At 44.8% G+C, this 21143-nt stretch overlaps 1 long non-coding RNA gene across 1 annotated transcript in view; it reads left to right on the forward strand.

Annotated features, from left to right (window-relative positions):
- Positions 1-20890, forward strand: part of LOC134927846 (uncharacterized) — a 110028-nt gene extending 89138 nt beyond the window's left edge. Inside the window, exons 2-3 of the long non-coding RNA XR_010177752.1 lie at positions 18327-18420; positions 18740-20890. This is a non-coding gene — a long non-coding RNA (uncharacterized LOC134927846). The remainder of the gene's footprint in view (positions 1-18326; positions 18421-18739) is intronic.
- The last annotated feature ends 253 nt before the right edge of the window (positions 20891-21143 follow it).

Genomic DNA, 21143 nt, shown 5'->3' on the forward strand with positions numbered 1-21143 from the left:
CTGCAGTGTGCCTTGTCACGCACAAAGGGTGAAGGAAGATTGAGAATACTGGTGAAGGGAAATTTTGTATAGACATTGATATGCATGATGGTATGGAATATCTGAATTTGACCTTTGCTACGAGACCAGACATAAGTGACAGCCCGTTGGTGAACGCAGACCTGATATTTTCTTCTTCTTTCTCATACGTCCTAGAGGATGCTGGGGTCATCATAGAACCATGGGGTATAGACGGGATCCGCAGGAGACATGGGCACTTTAAGACTTTGAAAGGGTGTGAACTGGCTCCTCCCTCTATGCCCCTCCTCCAGACTCCAGTTTTAGAATTGTGCCCAGTGAGACTGGACGCACTGCAGGGAGCTCTACTGAGTTTCTCTGAAAAAATACTTTTTGTTAGGTTTTTTATGTTCAGGGAGGCTGCTGGCAACAGTCTCCCTGCTTCGTGGGACTTAGGGGAGAGGAGTATGACCCACTTCCAGTGAGTTCAAGGGCTGTGCTTCTGGCTACAGGACACCATTAGCTCCTGAAGGTTTGATCGCTGGGTACGCTCAGATGCTCACTCCCGCAGCCTGTCGTCACCCCCTTGCAGAGCCAGAAGTCAGAAGACAGGTGAGTAGCTGAAGAAAAGAAGACTTTGGTGACGGCATTTATCTGAGGTACCGCACAACGCGCGGACGCTGCGCGCCAAGCTCCCACATGCACACAGCACTACAAGGGTGCAGGGTGTGGGGGGGGGGGGCACCCTGGGCAGCTAATTAAATCCTCAGTGGACTGGCAAGAGGGGACATTAGTGCAGAGGCACTGTCCCAAAACCCCCGCCAGTATAAACATGAAGTAGCGGGACGGAAGCGCGCAAATTAAGGGGGCGGAGCTTCGTCCTCACAGCTCACTCTGCACCATTTTCTCTCCGTCAGGCTGCGGAGATGCTGGTCCTTCCTTCACACTGGCAAGTATCAGGGTGCAAAACGGGGGGGGGGGGGGGCACTGGCTAAATTTGGTGCAAAACACTTTATATAAATAGCGTTACAGGTCTGGGGCGTCTATTGGGCGCGTCAGAACCGCTGATTGGGCGCTGGGGTGTGAGCTGGCAAATTCCCTCTGTGTCTCTCTGACAGGCTCTACTGTGGGTCTGTCCCCTATATGCCCGGTGTGTCTGTGGGTGTTTGGTGCACGTGTGTCGACATGTCTGAGGATGAAGGTTCTTCCCAGGAGGAGGCTGTATTGGGGACACAAACGGCTGCTGGGCTGACCCTGTCGGCACCGCCGACGCCAGATTGGGTAAATGTGTTAAATGCCTTGAATGCTAATGTGGCTCTTATTAGTAAGAGGCTAGATAAGTCTGAGTCTCAGAGCCAGGCATGGAAGAAATCTGTAGAAGATATGTTATTGCAAAGTCAGGTCCCCTCAGGGTCACAGAAACGTACGCGGGCCCACTTGGCAGACACTGATACCGACACGGACTCAGATTCCAGTGTCGACTATAGCGATTCCAGATTAGATCCAAAATTGGCAAAAAGCATTCAGTACATGATTGTGGCAGTTAAAGAGGTACTGCATATCACTGAGGACCCGGCTGTCCCTGATAAAAGGGTGTGTATGTATAAGGAAAGGAAACCTCAGGTAACGTTTCCTCCCTCTCATGAACTGAACACGCTGTTTGAAAAACTCTGGGAAGCTCCTGACAAAAAGTTTCAGATTCCCAAAAGAATTACGGTAGCTTATCCGTTTCCCTCGGCGGCTTGGGAAAAGTGGGAGTCACCCCCCACAGTCGACAAGGCCCTGTCACGTTTGTCTAAAAAGGTGGCTCTTCCGTCACCTGACACGGCGGCCCTTAAGGATTCTGCATATCGTAAACAAGAAATTACGTTAAAGTCCATTTATGTGACCACAGGTACGCTACTCAGACCTGTCATTGCGTCTGCGTGGGTAAGTAGTGCTATCGATAAGTGGGCAGACAACTTGTCTTCTGAAATAGATACCCTAGATAGGGATAGCGTCCTATTGACGCTGCAGCATACCTTAAGGAAGCTGCGAGAGATATTGGTCTTTTGGGAGCAAAGGCCAATGCCATGGCAGTCTCAGCTAGACGAGCGTTGTGGATCCACCAATGGAATGCTGATTCCAAGAAAAGTATGGAATCTCTACCATATAAAGGTAAGGCCTTATTTGGTGACGGCCTTGATGATTTGGTGTCTACGGCTACCGTGGGTAAGTCATCTTTTTTGCCTTATGTTCCTCCACAACAAAAGAAAACGCATCACTATCAGATGCAGTCCTTTCGGCCCAATAAATACAGGAAGGGCCGAGGTTCTTCCTTCCTTGCTACTAGAGGAAGTGGAAGAGGTAAACGATCACCAGCCTTGTCAGGCTCCCAGGAGCAGAAGTCCTCCCAGGCTTCTGCCAATTCCACCGCATGACAGTGGGGGCACATCTCAAACTCTTCAGTCAATTTTGGCTTCGTTCGGACCTAGACCCATGGGTTTTACAAATAGTATCCCAAGGGTACAAGCTGGAGTTTCAAGACGTTCCCCCTCGTCGTTTTTTCAAATCGGCCTTACCAGCTTCTCTTCCGGACAGGGAGGTAGATTGCGACGCAATACAAAAGTTGTGTCAAAATCAAGTTGTCATCAGGGTTCCCCAGTCACAACAGTTAGGAGGCTTTTATTCGAGCCTGTTTTTGTTTCCGAAGCCGGACGGCTCGGTCAGACCAATCCTAAGCCTGAAATCCCTAAATTTCTACTTAAAGAGATTCAAATTCAAGATGGAGTCTCTCCGAGCAGTGATCTCCAGTCTGGAGGAAGGGAATTTTATGGTGTCAGTGGACATAAAGGATGCCTACTTACATGTTCCCTTTTATCCTTTGCATCAGGCTTACCTGAGGTTTGCAATTCAGGATGGTCATTACCAATTTCAAACGTTGTCATTTGGTCTGTCCACTTCTCCGAGGATTTTCACCAAAGTAATGGCGGAGATGATGGTTCTCCTTCGCAAGCAAGGAGTTACGATTATCCCATACTTGGACGATCTCCTGATAAAGGCGAGATCCAGGGACCAGTTAGTGCAAAACGTTGCACTCTCCCTGACAGTTCTTCAGCAACATGGTGTCACAACTGAGGGCCTGAGCTGACGGGAGGCAGCCTCAGTTGTAGGGGCTGAGATGTACCGGAACCTAGGAGGTTGTATCAGACCCCTGGACATGTAAGTAACATAAATAATAACTGCCCGAAGGCGTGACCATGACAACTTGGATAAAAGTCAATGATGTTTATTATGACAACTCCGCAACACAGCAGCAGTAAAAGAAAACGTAAAAGTCAGCAAAGAATAAATACAGTTCCTGGGTACTACAGGATGGCAGGAGCCACAGGGCACTGGTAGTGTGAGATAGTTCTTATGATCTTCTAGATGGAAAGTCCTTACCAGGCCCGACTGTAGCAATGGAGATAACCCAGGATTGTGCCAGCTGGTGTTCCAGGAAAAGCTGGGTTGCTGAAGATAAAACAGCTGCTGTGGATACTGGCTGGAACCAGACTGTTGTTAGCACGGAGTGGATACTGGCTGGAACCAGTTAAATAATAAATGAACTTGGGAGCGATGAATTATGAACTGAAGTGTAGAACTTGAGAGCGGAGAAATAATAATACCGGTGGAGAGTGGTAAAGTGTAGAAAGGACACCGGCCCTTTAAGGGAAGCTGTACTCTGCTGGAAGCTGAGCTGGAAGCAGGTAATGTTGTAGCTGGAAACAGATGAATCCACAATGGATTGGAGAGTCAGGCTACACCGCAGGTGGAATGCTGGTGCGGGTCTCTATGGTGGAAGTCTTGAGACAGGAGCTGGAACCTGGAAGACAATCACAGGAGAGAGACAAACAGGAACTAGGTTTGACAACCAAAGCACTGACGCCTTCCTTGCTCAGGCACAGTGTATTTATACCTGCAGCAAGGAAGGGATTGGCTAGGCAATTATGCAGATTATCAATACTGAGAACAGATTGGTGGAAATGATCAGCTGACAGAATCCAAGATGGCTGCGCCCATGCAGACACTTGGAGGGAAGTTTGGTTTGTAATCCATGTGGTAATGAAAACAGTAATGGCGGCGCCGGCCACCGGAGACAGGAGGCGCCAGGCTGACAGATGCACATCCAACCACGCGGACACAGCGGAGGCCGCGGCTGACGTAATCGCCACTCAGACACTCTGCATGCAGAAGTTCAGGGACGGCGGCGGAGGCCGCGGGAGACGCCATGCCAGGTGTAATATGGCGTTTACTGTGACAGCGTCCCAGAGTGACAGGAGAGGATACAGGAATGTACACATCAGGATAACAGATGGGATCCGGTCCTGGAGCGCTGAGCCAGCCTTAGGAGGCATCTGATGGGTAAGAAATGGCGTCCAGATACCCGGATCGTGACAGCACCCCCCCCTTTAGGAGTGGCCCCAGGACACTTCTTTGGCTTTTGAGGAAACTTGGAATGGAATCTCCGGACCAAGGCAGGAGCATGGACATCAGAAGCATTGGTCCATGAACGTTCCTCAGGACCATAACCCTTCCAGTCAATAAGATATTGTAGTTGACCGTAACGGTGACGTGAGTCCAGGATCTTGGCCACTTCATACTCAACGCCTCGTTGAGTTTGGACTTTCGGAGTTGGAGGAAGTGAGGAATGAAACCGATTCAAGATCAGCGGTTTCAACAGGGAAACATGGAATGTCCTGGGTATTTTTAAGAAGGGAGGCAACTGGAGTCTGTAAGCAACAGGATTGATGACTTGTTCAATCTTGAAAGGACCGATATAGCGAGGTGCAAACTTCATACTGGGAACTCTTAACCTCAAATTCTTCGTGGATAACCATACCCGATCACCCACCTTGAGAGCAGGAACTGCTCGACGCTTCTTATCCGCAAACTTCTTGTACCTGAACGATGCCTTGAGCAGAGCTGATCGTACGCTCTTCCAGATATTGGCAAACTGATGCAAGGTGATATCCACTGCGGGAACAGAAGTTGCTGGAAGCGGTTGGAACTCAGGGACTTTAGGGTGGAATCCAAAGTTAGTGAAGAATGGTGTTGAAGCAGATGAAGAATGATACTGGTTGTTATGACAGAACTCGGCCCAGGGAAGTAATTGAACCCAGTCATCTTGAGAGGAGGACACATAGATGCGGAGGAAGGCCTCCAAGTCCTGATTCACCCTCTCGGTTTGACCATTGGTCTGAGGATGGTAAGCCGTGGAAAACTTTAGCTTGACTTGGAGGACTTGACATAAACTTCGCCAGAATTTGGCTGTGAATTGAACTCCTCGATCTGAGATAATTTCTTCAGGAAGACCGTGGAGTCGGAAGATCTCTTGTATGAATACTTGAGCCAACTTGGAAGCTGACGGAAGACCGGTGAGAGGAATGAAATGTGCCATCTTGGTGAACCGGTCAACTACCACCCAGATGGTATTGAACTTGTTGCACATGGGTAAGTCTGTAATGAAATCCATCGACAAGTGGGTCCATGGTCGACGGGGAACGGATAGTGGAACCAGTTGCCCCGCAGGCGACTGGCGGGATACTTTATGTTGGGCACACTTTGGGCAAGATGCAATAAACTCCAAGACGTCCTTTTTCAGAGTTGGCCACCAATAGGACCTAGAGATAAACTCCAGGGTTTTTTGGATACCTGTATGTCCGGCAAAACGGGAAGCATGAGCCCAATGCATGAGCTTCTTCCTTAGCATCGGCTTCACAAAACTTTTCCCTGATGGGGGCGTAGAGTCCATCCCTACCGTGGAGAATGCCAACGGATTTATAATAGGATGCTTGTCTGAAGACTCTGACTCATTTTCTTGCTCCCATGAGCGGGAAAGGGCATCGGCCTTGCGATTCTGAGAGCCCGGACAGAACTGGAGTTTAAAGTCGAACCTGGAAAAGAAAAGTGCCCATCTGGCCTGACGAGGGTTGAGACATTGTGCGCCCTTCAGGTATAAAAGGTTCTTGTGGTCTGTAAGTATGGTGATTGAATGAGAAGCTCCCTCCAACAGATACCTCCACTCTTCTAGAGCGAGCTTGATGGCTAGCAACTCCTGGTCGCCAATGGCATAGTTGCGCTCAGCTGGGGAGAACTTCCGGGAGAAGAAACTGCAAGGGTGTAAATGGCCATCTTTAGCCCTCTGAGATAACACCGCTCCTACTCCAACGGAGGAGGCATCCACCTCTAAGATGAAAGGAGAGTCGATGTCAGGCTGTTTCAGAACAGGCGCAGAGATGAACCTTTGTTTTAAAAGATGAAATGCTTGCATGGCTTCTTCAGACCACTTGGACGGGTTAGCACCCTTCTTAGTGAAAGCAGTAATAGGCGCCACAATGGTGGAAAAGTCTCGTATAAACTTTCGGTAATAGTTGGCGAACCCTAAGAACCTCTGGACCCCTTTGAGGGTTAAGGGTACCGGCCAATTTTGGATTGCTTGTAGTTTCTCAGGATCCATCTCTAGTCCGGAACCGGACACAATGTACCCTAGAAACGGAATGGACTTGACTTCAAAGACGCATTTTTCTAATTTGCAATAGAGATGATTGACACGGAGACGGGACAGAACCTCTTTAACCCAAAAACGATGTTCCTCTAAATCGTTGGCAAAAATGAGGATATCGTCTAGATAGACCACGACATGACGGTATAGAATGTCTCTGAAGATCTCATTGACAAAATGCTGGAAGACAGCTGGAGCATTGCTCAATCCGAAGGGCATGACGAGGTACTCATAATGTCCGTCACGGGTGTTAAAGGCGGTCTTCCACTCGTCACCCTCACGGATCCGGATGAGATTGTATGCACCTCGCAAGTCCAGCTTTGTAAAGATGGTAGCTCCGCTAACTCTGTCAAAGAGCTCAGTAATCAGGGGTAAAGGATAACGGTTCTTGATGGTAATGTCGTTCAAACCTCTGTAGTCGATGCACGGCCGCAGACCACCATCTTTCTTTTTTACAAAAAAGAAGCCTGCGCCGTCTGGAGAAGAAGAAGGTCGAATGAACCCCTTTGCTAGGTTCTCTTTAATATATTCCTCCATAGAATGCGTCTCAGGCAGAGACAACGGATAAGTTCGGCCTCGAGGTGGAACCTTCCCTGGAACGAGATCAATCGGACAGTCCCATTCTCTATGAGGAGGAAGGATATCAGCAGAAGCTTTACTGAACACATCCGTGAAATCTTGATATGAAGGAGGTGGAACATCAGACGACCTGGGGGAGGAAGAACAGACAGGCAATACTTTAAACAAACATGTCTCAGCACAGGAGGAACCCCATGCCAGGATTTGCGTAGTCGTCCAATCAATTGTAGGATTGTGAAGACGGAGCCATGGAAGGCCCAGGACCACAGGATGTGTGGCTCTTGGAATCACTAAAAAAGAAATAAGTTCGGAATGAAGAACTCCCACTCTCAGACGAACTGGTAGAGTCCTTAAAGAAATAACTGCATCAAAAATTTTGCTGCCATCCACGGCAGTTAAAGAAATGGACGAAGGAAGTCTCTCGGTGGGTAGGGACCACCGTTTAACATAGGCTTCGGTAATAAAGTTCCCAGCTGCTCCGGAATCAAGGAGGGCAATGACGTTCCGATAACGTTGAGCAACTTGAAGCGAGACTGGGAGATTACAATCTTGAGGAGATGGAGAGGAGATCATTACTCCTAGCCGGCCCTCTCCTTGGCGAGCTAGGATTTGGAGTTTCCCGGACGTTTGGGACAGGCATTAATGGTGTGAGACGGAGCTGCACAATAGAGACAGAGAGACTCGGAGAGACGTCTTCGGCGCTCAGCAGGAGTTAAACGGGAACGGCCAAGTTGCATGGGCTCATCTTTAGATGGTGACAGTTGACGAGGAGGAGGAGCAGAAGATTTTGGAGCAGATGATCTTCCACGCTCAGTTGCTCTCTCTCTGAAACGTAAATCCACTTTCATGCAGAGTGAGATTAGCTCATCTAACTTAGAAGGTAAGTCTCTGGTAGCTAATTCATCTTTAATACGCTCAGATAAGCCATGCCAGAATGCAGCATACAGGGCCTCGTCGTTCCATGCCAGTTCGGATGCCAGGATCTGGAACTGTATCAGATATTGTCCTACAGTACGTGACCCCTGGCGTAATCTCGGATGAAGCTGAGGTTACCCGGCCTGGCTCGTCGAAGATGCGCCTGAATGTTGACACGAAGGCAGTGTAGGAAGATAGCAGGGTGTCGGACCTCTCCCATAACGGTGATGCCCAATCAAGGGCTGAGCCACTGAGAAGAGAAATAATGTAGGCAATTTTTGTACGGTCACTGGGAAAATTGCCAGGTTGTAGCTCAAACTGAATCTCACACTGGTTGAGAAATCCCCTGCAGAATCTTGGAGATCCGTCAAATTTTGCTGGCGTTGGAAGATGAAGACGTGGAGCAGAAATGGGTAAGGTGGGTGGGGTCATAGCTGGAGTCACTGTGGTTGACGCACCAGACGCGCCTGATCCACGGAGAGTTGTCTGAATCCCATCCAGCCGAGTAGAGAGATCCTGGAGACAGCGGATGATGTGGCCCTGTGCAGCCTCCTGATGTTCTAGTCGGGCTGCCAGTTCTTGCATCGGCCTGGCCGCTTGATCCTGGTCTCCGGCTGGATTCATTAGGTCAGTGCTTACTGTCACAACTGAGGGCCTGAGCTGACGGGAGGCAGCCTCAGTTGTAGGGGCTGAGATGTACCGGAACCTAGGAGGTTGTATCAGACCCCTGGACATGTAAGTAACATAAATAATAACTGCCCGAAGGCGTGACCACGACAACTTGGATAAAAGTCAATGATGTTTATTATGACAACTCCGCAACACAGCAGCAGTAAAAGAAAACGTAAAAGTCAGCAAAGAATAAATACAGTTCCTGGGTACTACAGGATGGCAGGAGCCACAGGGCACTGGTAGTGTGAGATAGTTCTTATGATCTTCTAGATGGAAAGTCCTTACCAGGCCCGACTGTAGCAATGGAGATAACCCAGGATTGTGCCAGCTGGTGTTCCAGGAAAAGCTGGGTTGCTGAAGATAAAACAGCTGCTGTGGATACTGGCTGGAACCAGACTGTTGTTAGCACGGAGTGGATACTGGCTGGAACCAGTTAAATAATAAATGAACTTGGGAGCGATGAAATATGAACTGAAATGTAGAACTTGAGAGCGGAGAAATAATAATACCGGTGGAGAGTGGTAAAGTGTAGAAAGGACACCGGCCCTTTAAGGGAAGCTGTACTCTGCTGGAAGCTGAGCTGGAAGCAGGTAATGTTGTAGCTGGAAACAGATGAATCCACAATGGATTGGAGAGTCAGGCTACACCGCAGGTGGAATGCTGGTGCGGGTCTCTATGGTGGAAGTCTTGAGACAGGAGCTGGAACCTGGAAGACAATCACAGGAGAGAGACAAACAGGAACTAGGTTTGACAACCAAAGCACTGACGCCTTCCTTGCTCAGGCACAGTGTATTTATACCTGCAGCAAGGAAGGGATTGGCTAGGCAATTATGCAGATTATCAATACTGAGAACAGATTGGTGGAAATGATCAGCTGACAGAATCCAAGATGGCTGCGCCCATGCAGACACTTGGAGGGAAGTTTGGTTTGTAATCCATGTGGTAATGAAAACAGTAATGGCGGCGCCGGCCACCGGAGACAGGAGGCGCCAGGCTGACAGATGCACATCCAACCACGCGGACACAGCGGAGGCCGCGGCTGACGTAATCGCCACTCAGACACTCTGCATGCAGAAGTTCAGGGACGGCGGCGGAGGCCGCGGGAGACGCCATGCCAGGTGTAATATGGCGTTTACTGTGACAGCGTCCCAGAGTGACAGGAGAGGATACAGGAATGTACACATCAGGATAACAGATGGGATCCGGTCCTGGAGCGCTGAGCCAGCCTTAGGAGGCATCTGATGGGTAAGAAATGGCGTCCAGATACCCGGATCGTGACACATGGTTGGCTCCTAAACTTGCCAAAATCACAGTTAATTCCAACGACGCGGTTGTCATTTTTGAGAATGATTTTGGAAACAGAACTACAGAGAGTATTTCTTCCAGTGGAAAAGGCTCTGGAACTTCAGAGGCTAGTCAAACAAATTCTGAAACCGGCAAGAGTGTCAATCCATCAATGCATTCGGTTGCTGGGGAAGATGGTTGCGGCCTATGAGGCCATTCAGTTTGGCAGATTCCATGCCAGGGTATTCCAGTGGGACCTATTGGACAAGTGGTCCGGGTCCCACCTACACATGCACCGGAGGATAATCCTGTCTTCCAAGACCAGGGTATCACTCCTGTGGTGGCTGCACAGCTCTCACCTCCTAGAGGGGCGCAGGTTCGGGATACAGGACTGGATCCTAATGACCACGGATGCAAGCCTCCGAGGCTGGGAGGCAGTCACAATGGAAGAAAACTTCCAAGGAAGATGGTCAAGTCAGGAAACTTGTCTCCACATAAATGTTCTGGGGTTAAGGGCCATTTACAATGGCTTTCGGCAAGCGGAACATCTTCGAGATCTGCCTGTACTGATCCAGTCGGACAATGTAACAGCAGTAGCGTACATAAACCGTCAGGAAGAAGTCATCTAGTGAACCTCCGCTAACGATTGCTGACAGTGTGGTATCGCTAGTGGACTCCTTCAAGTTTCTAGGAACCACAATCTCCCGGGACCTTAAATGAGGGTCCAACGCTGACAACACTGTTGGGAAAGCGCAGCAGAGGTTGTTCTTCCTCAGGCAACTAAGGAAGTTCAACATCCCACAGAAGCTTATGATCCTCTTCTACTCCGCGATTGTGGAGTCGGTACTGTGCTCCTCGATACTCGTATGGTACAGCTCCGCCAGCGCAAAGGACAGATGCAGGCTCCAAAAGGTGGTCAGAACCGCAGAGAAGATCATCGGGGCCGACCTTCCCTCAGTCCTGGACCTGTACCTGTCCAGAACTAAAAAGCGGGCAATGAAGATAGTAAAAGACCAGCTACACCCTGGCCACAGCATGTTTAACTTGCTTACTTCAGGCAGGCGTTACAGAGCTGTCCCCGCCAGGTCCACCAGAAGCCTCAAAAGTTTCTTTCCCCAAGCGGTCCGCCTGCTGAACTCATGAACATTGACTGACTAGACGTACATGTAACTAACTTGTGTCCCTACGGTATACCTATCTGTGTGACTTTACTTGCCCCCCCCCCCCTCCACCTGCTTATCTTTTACCTACTTGGCTGTTGTATAGCAAACCGAAGACAAATTCCTAGTATACGCAAGTATACCTGGCCAATAAAGCTGATTCTGATTCTGAAAAGCAGAGCGGCAATGGCAGAAGCTACAAGGATTTTCCACTGGGCGGAAAAGCATACAAGCGCTCTGTCAGCGATCTTCAACAACTGGGAAGCAGACTTCCTCAGCAGACATGATCTCCATCCAGGAGAGTGGGACCTCCACTAAGAAGTCTTCGCAGAGGTGACAAGTCGTTGGGGAGTTCCTCAAGTAGACATGATGGCATCTCGTCTCAACAAGAAGCTTCAGAGATATTGCTCCAGGTCGAGGGACCCTCAAGCAATTGCACTGGTGACACCGTGGGTGTTTCAGTCAGTGTATGTATTCCCTCCACTTCCTCTCATTCCAAAGGTGCTAAAGATCATAAGAAGAACAAAGATCCGTGCGATCCTCATTGTCCCAGACTGGCCAAGGAGGGCTTGGTATCCAGATCTTCAGGAATTACTCATAGGAGATCCCTGGCCTCTTCCTCTGCGCGAGTACCTGTTAAAACAGGGGTCGTGCGTGTATCAGGACTTACCACGGCTACGTTTGACGGCATGGCGGTTGAGTGCAAAATCCTAGCCTGTAAGGGTATTCCCAGTGAAGTCGTTCCCACACTTATTCAGATCAGAAAAGGGGTAACGTCTAAACATTACTACCGTATTTGGAGAAAATATGTTTCTTGGTGTGAATCCAAGGGGGCTCCTACGGAAGAGTTTCGGCTAGGACGTTTTTCTCCATTTTCTACAAGCAGGTGTAGATGCGGGCCTAAAATTGGACTCAATTAAGGTACAGATTTCTGCCTTATCGGTTTTCTTTCAGAAACAATTGGCCTCCCTTACAGAAGTTCATACTTTCGTGAAAGGCGTGTTGCACATCCAACCTCCATTTGTGCCTCCAGTGGCACCATGGGATCTTAATGTGGTGTTGCAGTTCCTTTAGTCACATTGGTTTGAACCTTTACGGAAGGTGGAGTTCAAATTCCTCACTTGGAAAGTGGTCATCCTGTTGGCCTTGGCATCTGCAAGGCGGGTGTCTGAGTTAGCGGCCTTGTCTCAAGAGCTCTTATTTGATCTTCCATGAAGATAGAGCTGAATTGAGGACACGTCAACAATTTCTACCGAAGGTGGTTTCCTCTTTCCACATGAACCAACCTATTGTGGTGCCTGTGGCTACTGACGCCTTCGCTGAGTCAAAATCTCTGGATGTGGTCATAGCTTTGAAGATTTATGTCGCCAGAACGGCTCATATTAGGAAAACTAAGGCTCTGTTTGTCCTGTATGCTCCCAACAAGGTTGGGTGTCCTGCTTCCAAGCAGACCATTGCACGCTGGATCTGTAACACGATTCAGCATGCTCATTCCATGGCTGGATTGTCGTTAACGGAATCGGTGAAGGCCCATTCTACTAGAAAGGTGGGCTGCCCGGGGTTTCTCGGCATTGCAACTTTGCCGAGCAGCTACTTGGTCGGGGTCAAACACATTTGCAAAGTTCTACAGGTTTGACACTTTGGCCAATGAAGACCTTAAGTTTGGTCAATCGGTGCTGCAGAGTCATCCGCACTCTCCCGTCTGTTCTAGAGCTTTGGTATAACCCCATGGTTCTATGATGACCCCAGAATCCTCTAGGACTTATGAGAAAATAGGATTTTAATACCTACCGGTAAATCCTTTTCTCTTAGTCCGTAGAGGATGCTGGGGTCATCATAGAACCATGTTGCTGCAAGAGTTCATGCCGTTGACTTGTGTTCTGTTGAATGCCACATTGTGCAGCATGTTTGAGGTGTGAGCTGGTATGAATCACACCTTAGTTTAACAATAAATCCTTTCCTCGAAATGTCCGTCTCCCTGGGCACAGTTTCTATAACTGGAGTCTGGAGGAGGGGCATAGAGGGAGGAGCCAGTTCACACCCTTTCAAAGTCTGAAAGTGCCCATGTCTCCTGCGGATCCCATCTATTCCCCATGGTTCTATGATGACCCCAGAATCCTCTACGGGCTAAGAGAAAAGGATTTACCGGTAGGTATTAAAATCCTATTTTTTCTCGGGAGATTTTTTTGTTTTGTTTTTTTAGTTATGCTCATGGTACTCTACATTGCAAACACACAACAATTAAATTAAGATGCAAATTTGTGTTCCCTACAGCAAAAGGAGGTCTGGAAGTCGAAGGGGTATGGTTAGGAGTCCTCAGGACTCTGGAGAGATGGACACAGTAAGCCAGTGGCCCCCAGGACGTATCTCCCAGGCCTAGCTGAGGCGGCACATGGTCTGACTCACCTAGAGTAGAGAAGGTATGTGCAAATTGGTAAGAGCTTACTGGCATGTACCAGGGTTCTCTTCTCAAGCAAGAAGGAAAGCAATGACCTGTCTTACTTGCATGAGGAAGAACATTTGGTAAGGTAGTACTAACAGAGCCATCCCATATCCCTCCTGCAGATGGACCTTTTCAGGTAATACAAATCGACTTCGTACAGTTAACACCCTTTAGGAATTATTATTATGTATTGGTGTGCACTAATGTTTTCTCAAACTGGGTAGAGGCATTTCCTGCCTAAACAAGTACTGCTGTGTTTATTGCAAAGAAAAGTGTGCAAAAAATTGTGTGTAGATATGGTACCCCTAGAAGTAGGAGCAAAGTGATAGCTTGAAACTGGACTATTGTGGTCATAGACACTGCCACTAGTATTATGTAGCATCGGAACCACTCCCAGATACTCACTTAACGAATTACCCTCTTCGAAATTTTTGTTTTGGTTTATGTTTTGTTTTTTGGAAGACAACCTTATGTCATGATTGATCCGCACAATGATCAGAAATACACCAAAGAGGTGACAGTACAGTACCTTACCGAGATGATTCAACATTTGAGAACATGACAAAAGAACTTGAAACTGTTGATTCCTGGTATGCCAAATACTAACTGTCTTGATTGTGAACCAAGAGACTGTGTGATTGTTCTTACGCTCAGGTTTGCCTAATAGACAGGTGGGAAGGACCGTACCAAGTATTGTTGACAGCACGATCCCAGTGAAAGTAGCCGAGAGACTTGGGTCCATGATTCCCATCGTAGGAAAGTCGGTAGTCCGGAAGGAACTCGTAAATGGAGTGAGATCGCAAAAGTATCACCAGAGAGTCTGTTCCGTGAAGACTGAGAGGCGGCACTGTTGAACACTACCTGAGCGTACTAAAGGATTACAGAAAGACCAGTCGTTGTAATTGATTTGCTATGGACAAGATTTGTTTTGTTCTTTCTTTCTTTTTCCCGCTGACAAAATTTTTTCAAGACATTTTATTTTTGTGAGGTTTTTCATGAGGAGTCGAGTGTGGGACTGGAACTGGTTCTGGAGGAAGGAGTGATGTCTTTTTTATAGGATCCCAGGATCAGCCTATCACTTTGTTAAATCCAGAGAAAATCGAAGGTCTAGTAGTTACGGAGTTCGGAGGTAACGTGATAGGCTATTGTCTGAGGAATACTGTATTTTGTAGTTATTGTGACCCCATAATTGAAGATGAGTGCATCCAGAGATGTCAGTCTAGCAATAAGGCAGCATTTGAGTGATTACCACTCACTAGTTGCTAAGGTCTTAAACCAAACGGAATGTTGGATGTACTCACAGGTACCTCTAAGACGAAATGATGCAGGATTAGTGCCATATTTTTTTTTAGAGTTAGCTGAGGTACTTGAATTACACGGAGGGGGGAACCGGTGGACAAGGAATATAATATAACTAGACCCCCTACTCTTAAGATCCACCAGTACCATAGATACATCTCACCAATTTCAGGAAATTGGGAGGTAATCAGGAACAATCAGGCAATGGCTATTCACACATAGCAGATAAAGAGCTCATTAATATATGTGGAAGAAAGGTTTATGAGTGGCTCTCCCCGAACTCCGAAGGTTTATGTTATCTAGGAAGGACACAACCTGAAATAATAGCCCTTGTTCAATGATGAAACAGACCTAGCATACGTTCCAGAATTGGAAACAATGTTCAAAGAGTGATGGGAATATATACCATGAAAATTTTATATGTCTCATGATTGGTTTGTGTTTTCTCCCTCTACCCAGCAGAACCTCTATCGAATCCGAACATCAGTGTACAAAGACGTAGGTACATGTATGTGTGAAATGTTCGTTCAAATCAGACATCATAGGCCATAACACTGTCCCAGCATACTCTATAGGTTGAATGTCGTCCCACACCCAACCAGTGTTCCCGTGACCACCGAGTGCATATAGAGGATGTCTCGTCCTTCTCCCTGTCTTCCCCAAAAATAGTATCGAAGTCAAAAATATTACATAGAAAGAACATACAAACTACACACATTATGAGTCGCTATACTTGCAAATACGCGCAGCGAGCACAGCAATATATGGTAACACACGCATTTACACGGACATGCCACAGAGATGGATTCAACACTTATTTCATGCAGTACATAATTATAATAATATCAAGCGCCAGACATCATGATGATTTAAAATTATATAATGAAATAATATCATGTATGTGTATTATTTGAACGAAGCAAGATAGACCTGTCATATTTACTATTAAAGCAACCAGATTAATGTGTAGATTCATTTGATACTTGTTATAAAGTTGTAGGACATTGCAACAAATAATTATGATTAAATGTATGTAAGCTAAAATCACTTTTATTAGAACAATAGATATTCCAAACAGGTAGTGGACAGGAAGCTCAGGCCAGCCCCTTTGGACGTCCCCAAGGTTGAACCTGTTTAGCATACACAAACAGACTAGTGACTCATCATGAATGAGTAAGTTCCCTCCCCCAAAAACTAGATAACACATTGCTGATCACACAGGAGGTGAGTTGCTGTTTGGTCTGAGACGATGATGGAGTTATTGCCACATCAGTTCCTGTATTTATTTGCTGAGAGAGAGATATTAAGAGGAGGATGCATTGAAATATATGGTAATTGTATCGCTGGCCTGTAACTGTATGTTTTAACTGCTTACTGTGTGAGTTGTAACCATGTAATTATGTGTATACTGTACATTGTAATATATTGAATCCATATCCTTTTAATAACAAATATATACATCAATGAGCTTTGGAACTCAGATAATGGCCCTCATTCCGAGTTGTTCGCTCGGTATTTTTCATCGCATCGCAGTGAAAATCCGCTTAGTACGCATGCGCAAAGTTCGCACTGCGACTGCGCCAAGTAACTTTACTATGAAGAAAGTATTTTTACTCACGGCTTTTTCTTCGCTCCGGCGATCGTAATGTGATTGACAGGAAATGGGTGTTACTGGGCGGAAACACGGCGTTTCAGGGGCGTGTGGCTGAAAACGCTACCGTTTCCGGAAAAAACGCAGGAGTGGCCGGAGAAACGGTGGGAGTGCCTGGGCGAACGCTGGGTGTGTTTGTGACGTCAACCAGGAACGACAAGCACTGAACTGATCGCACAGGCAGAGTAAGTCTGAAGCTACTCTGAAACTGCTAAGTAGTTAGTAATCGCAATATTGCGCATACATCGGTCGCAATTTTAAGAAGCTAAGATTCACTCCCAGTAGGCAGCGGCTTAGCGTGTGTAACTCTGCTAAATTCGCCTTGCGACCGATCAACTCGGAATGAGGGCCAATGTGTGGGTGTATTGTTTTCTCTGATGGGATGCAGTGTTTTGCGATGTACAGCGCACTTTTGTCGTATATGGTAATAAGATGCGCCTGGCGTCTGCAGTATATATTAGAGTGGGCATTTTAAATATTTGTGAGAAAGGAATTTGGCATTCACAATAGTCAAATGTCTGATTTGCGAAATGAATACATACGTGTGTCTAGGTCACCAATTATGTGTTTGAAATATTTTTCTTCTGTTAATAATTTAAGGCAGTTATTGTTTACTGCCAAAGGGTGGACTGTCGAAGTCAAAAATCTTACATAGGGAGAACATACAAACTCCACACACGAGTTGCTATGCTTGCGAATACACGCAGCGAGCACAGCAATATATGGTAACATACGCATTTACACAGACATGCCACAAAGATATATTCAGCACATATTTCATACAGCACATAAATTAAACATATCAAGCACTAGACATTATAAGGTTTTAAATTATATAATGAGTATAACGTCATGTATGTGTATTGTTTGAGCGGAGCAAGATGGATATGTCGTGCTTGGTGTCAAAGTAATCAGATTAATGTGTGGATTGATTTGATGCCTGTGGTTAGATTGTAGCACATTGCAATGAGTAGTTATGATCAAATGTAGGAATATAAAGCCACAATTCTAATGACAAAGAACATTCCAAAAGAAAGCAGATGGACAGGAAACCAGAGGCTAGCCCCTTTGATGTCTTCCTCAAGGCTTGCATATGAACTGACCAATGACTCATTATGAATGAGAAAGTTCCCTCCCCTGGACCAATAGCGGAAGACATGTTATCCCCCAACATACACAGTGTATAGCTGATCCCAGACACAAGAAGTTCTGTTTTTTGCTGGGTGCTGTTTGAGATGCTGTTCTGTTCAGTTGCTGTTAGCTGGTATGGACGCAGATCCAAAGATGGAGGAGATGGAGCATAGTGAGCATGAGACAGGGAGAAGGTAATTGTATGCTAACAGTAACTCTAATGGATTTGTTTGTATCTATCTGCTTCCTGTGTAAATGTAACATTATAACTGAATGATATATACTGTACATGTGTTATATTGTATACATACCCTTTTAAATATCAAATTTATACAATGAGCGTTGGACCTCAATCAGACAATGTGTGTGAGTACCTGTTTTCTCTTAAGGGATATAGTGTTTGCGACGTACAGCGCACTTTTATCGTATATGGTAATAAGATGCGCCTTGCGTCTGCAACATATATTAGCGCTGGCATTTTAAATATTTATTGGAAATTAATTTGACTCTTACAGAATTGTTCTAGACAATATACTTACGTTAGTTTCATCTTTAAAATTTATATTCAGTACGTCAGTATTTATTAAAACGGTCTATTTCATATCCTTTATTATGGCAATGTGGAGTCAAAAAAATCCAATACATTTCTCTCTGTGACAACTTTTTCATCAGATCACCCCGTTTGGACCCAATTGGACATGTTCAATGGCCCTAAATGTGAAGGAATCTAAGTTAGAACCATGATGGAGAGAAAAATGCCAAGAGAGTGGGTTACTTTTGACTTTATTCTTAACGTTCCAAATGTGCTCTTGTAGCCGTAATTTCAATGGTCTTTTTGTCTTACCTATATATTTCAAGTTGCACCCACACTCAATTATATATATTACTGCAGTGGTATTGCAATTGACAAAGTGTTTCATTTTAAACTCTCTAGAGTTATCACAATTAGAGAAAGTCCTTCTATTCATTTTGACGAACCTACACATATTGCAGTGTCCACATTTATACATGCCTAATCATTTGGGCAGGATTTGTGTCTTATCCATAGCGTTTCTAATCATGTTTCTGGCCAATATTTCTTTTAGGTTTTGTGACTTCCTGAAAATTATCTCAGGGTGTTCCAGAAGCATCTCATTCAAGATGGGATCCATCTTCATGATGTTCCAGTGTTTAGAGAAGGCTTTCTTGATTATGTTCTTCACAATTGTATTGGGTGTCAAAAGGCTTTTCTTTCACCCCTTTTAGTCTTTTGCTGAAGGAGCTCTCCAACATCTCACTTTTCTCGGTGCAATTTTTAATGATATTTGAGGGTAACCTCTTTCTCTGAATCTAAGTAAATCTTGGATTGTTCCTCATATAATACAGGATCACTACAGTTCCATTTGATTTTTTGATAATTTTTCCATTGGGTGGTGTGGCTGCTCCCATAATGTAGTAGCTGTTGGTGTCCACTGTTTTATAAAAAATGTTGTTATTTTGCCATTATCGTTCGACAGTTATCAAGTCTAAAAATTCCACTTGTGTTTTACTTGTGCAAGTAAATTTCAAGTTAAAATCATTAATACTGTATGTATAAAGGGGCTAATTCAACAAGGAACGCAAAAATCGCAAAAATTGCGAAAATATATCAAATCTGAGACAAAAAATTAAATTTCTGAGACAAAAAATACAACTTCTGAGACAGCAAAAACTGCGTATGCACTACAAAAATTAGGCATGTAGGGGGCATACTAAAGGTCTGGATTCGCAAAAACTACGAGAAGGGGCTTGTGGGCGTATGCAGATTTTATATAGGCGGAGCATACGCATTTTTTGCAACTGAATGCACATTTATGGTGTGCAGTTTCTGAGTGACTACAGGTCAACCTTAAAATCTGCACAAGCTGACCTCAGTTGTAGAATGTTCGATGTATACTGCAATCATTGCTTCATTACACCCAGGTGAAGCTGCTCACGTTGCTGACCACAATTCAGTTTATTCAGCTGCATTGAAACTTAACATGTAAGGGAGCTTTAAACTATTTAACACATGTACTAGTCTAAAATATATGTTAGTAGTAACCTAATAATTCTTTAAGTTAATAACAATGCAGGTTTGTCAAGAACACACTTGTTTTCCTACAGACATGTACAATAACATTTACAAGCAAGTTTTTAAAAAAAAATTTGTTTGGTTAATGGCTTTTTGTTTAAAAGCTGAGTTTTTTATGATTTAAAGCAACAAACAATTATTATCTTCAAAAATCATACCCACATACATGTGTAAGGTTTTTTTTTTTGTTTTGTTTTTTTCCCCCCTTGACAAAGAAACATGTTCAATAACATCACAACAATAATTGTGATTTTGTGGACATTTTAATTATGCGCCACTTTTTTAAAAAAGATTTTCACATTAAATAATAACATAAGGAATGTTAATAACAACAAAAAACATTAATATGTCATGTATGTAAACTTTCAACATAAAAAAAAACTATTTTTTATTTCTTTTTCCACTTGCGTTTGTGGATTCACCCTAGCGGAAGTAGCTTGTCTTGTTGTTCGACGCATCCTGTCAGTAGGCATGGTTGGCTCAATGTTATGTGTGGCTGATGTTAAATTGTGACATCAGAAACCTTTATGCAAAAAATGCGACAAAGTAATTTTTTTCGCAAAAAATGCAGATTTTTAAATCTAATCGCATAATTTGCAAATTTGACAAGTCCGCCTTTTTTTGTAACATTGAATTAGTGTTGCAGATTTTCCGTTTGGGCGTGCTTTTGCAGTTTTGCGATTGGTCGCTGTTTTTGCTAATTTGTACTTTTTACGATCCTTACTGAATTAGCCCCAAAATCCATGAATTCCCCCACTTCCGTCTCAGATTAAGATTATATCATTAATATATTGTTTATAAAAACAAATGTTGTTGAAAAATGGATTATTAGACTATATAAAAGTGCTTCTCCACATGCCCATTAAAATATTTGTATAACTTGGTGCAAAAACAGTACCCATGCCTGTGCCACAATTTTGTAAGTAAAATTGGTCCAAAAATGTAAAATAATTATATGTCAAGATAAACTGAATGTGGGTACATAAAAAATCACTATGTGCCTCTGTTATATTCGGATCAGATTCCAATATCTCACGGCAGGATTTAATCCCCTTTTCATGAGTAATGCTAGTATACAAGGACTGTACATCAATAGTTGTCCATAAAAATGTTTATTCCCATTTAAAATATTTCAAAAAGTTCAGCACACTTGTCGCCTCTTTTAAAAATGATGGGAGATTTTGTACATGTGGTTTCATAAATACATCTACATATTTGGACAAATGTGATGTTAACAAATCAGTTGATGGGTCTACCAGGTGGGGAGTCCAAAAATGTTTCCTTTTTTTCACAATAATATTTATTGGGTTTTGATTTTCAACAAACAGAAAATACAATAAGACATAAAGAAGAAAAAAATAACAACAAATATTAGGGGATACAGAGTATAAGACAAG

This window comes from Pseudophryne corroboree, chromosome 5 (assembly GCF_028390025.1).
Source record: "Pseudophryne corroboree isolate aPseCor3 chromosome 5, aPseCor3.hap2, whole genome shotgun sequence".
In the NCBI taxonomy this organism is placed as follows: domain Eukaryota; kingdom Metazoa; phylum Chordata; class Amphibia; order Anura; family Myobatrachidae; genus Pseudophryne; species Pseudophryne corroboree.